Source organism: Malaclemys terrapin, chromosome 13 (assembly GCF_027887155.1).
Source record: "Malaclemys terrapin pileata isolate rMalTer1 chromosome 13, rMalTer1.hap1, whole genome shotgun sequence".
Taxonomy (NCBI): Eukaryota; Metazoa; Chordata; order Testudines; family Emydidae; genus Malaclemys; species Malaclemys terrapin.
Window position 1 is genome coordinate 23,807,037 of NC_071517.1, and position 1,428 is coordinate 23,808,464.

General features: G+C 51.6%; 1 non-coding gene across 1 annotated transcript; it reads left to right on the forward strand.

Moving 5' to 3' along the window:
* Positions 1-795: 795 nt before the first annotated feature.
* On the forward strand, positions 796-898 carry LOC128848484 (U6 spliceosomal RNA). Its single transcript, XR_008447044.1, has one exon. It is a non-coding gene; the product is annotated as a U6 spliceosomal RNA (small nuclear RNA).
* The last annotated feature ends 530 nt before the right edge of the window (positions 899-1,428 follow it).

Sequence of the window (1,428 nt, forward strand, 5' to 3'; positions counted from 1 at the left end):
CCCAGGTCAGTGGTCACTTTTGGGAAGGTCACTTCGTGTTTAGCTATGGTGCCCTGGGTGGACTATCAAACTTGCCCAGGTATAAGTGCTTATGTCACCCACTAGCACGGCAGCCAACCCCAGAGTATATCAGTCCCAGTACATGACTACAGCTATCAAAGTCCCCTCTAGCTCATGGGTAGAGACAGATGGAGTGTCCGATGTAGTTACATAGGCAGGAGATCACTGGCACATAGCAGCTGGCATCTCTAGCCTCAACCTTCCTTCCGGCGGGTGTAACGCTGGAGTGAAGCGGCCAGACACTTGCCAGTTTGCAGGGACGCTCTGTGGTTTGGAAGGTGCGTGAGAACAGCCCACCAAACGAAAGGGGCAGAGACACCTAGCTAGGGAGATTCAATGGCAACAGGCGTTCACATGTGACACACACAGTGTGAGCAAGAGCAGTGGCACCACTCTGACCTAGAGCTGGAGGATGTTTTCCTCAAAAATATTTTTAGATAAAAAATGGCCTTTTGACAAAGCTCATATTTTCATGGGAAAAAAATAATTTTCCTTAGGAAATTTTGGGGTGGGATGGGATGGCCTGCCCTTGTGGGCAGTAGCATGTAGTGGCCAGCCCAACCTGCCATCTGCATGGCCCTTTAAAAGTGTGGAAGGGTCCAGTAGATATAGAGAGACCATAGGGTCCTGTGAATGACTGATGGATGGGGAAGGAATCCGGCCACTGTACCTTTAAAGGCCTGACGCCTTACAGAGAGGGTGAGGCAAGGCTCCCCTCTCCCCCAACCAACTGGGAAGCTTCGGCAGCACATATACTAAAATTGGAATGATACAGAGAAGATTAGCATGGCCCCTGCACAAGGATGACACACAAATTTGTGAAGCGTTCCATATTTTCTGAGGGGGGAGGGATAGCTCAGTGGTTTGCGCATTGGCCTGATTAAACCCAGCATTGTGAGTTCAATCCTTGAGGGGGCCACTTAGAGATCTGGGGCAAAATCAGTACTTGGTCCTGCTAGTGAAGGCAGGGGGCTGGACTCAATGACCTTTTGGGGTCCCTTCCAGTTCTAGGAGATAGGTATATGTCCACATATTTATTTTAGTGGGGAGCAGCATAAAGGCAGGTGCTGGCAGAAGGTTGCCTACTAAGCCCTCCAGAGTGGAAGGCAGGTTGCAGGGCTGGGCAGCTGAAGGGAGATGGCAAAGCCTGAGCGCAGGACAAGGGGGAGCTCCTGACTGGAGGAGGTAGGTACTGACCACTGGAAAGGTGAGAGGCAGAGGAACTGCTCACTGTACAGCCTGCTGTCATAGAGAAGGGCTGGGAGTGGTCTTTGAGAAAGCACCTTCATAGCTGGCTCAGGACAGGCCATGAGGAACCACAGGTCTAGGCAGAAGAGCACAGTCCAGAGACCTGGGGAAGGTAGGAGC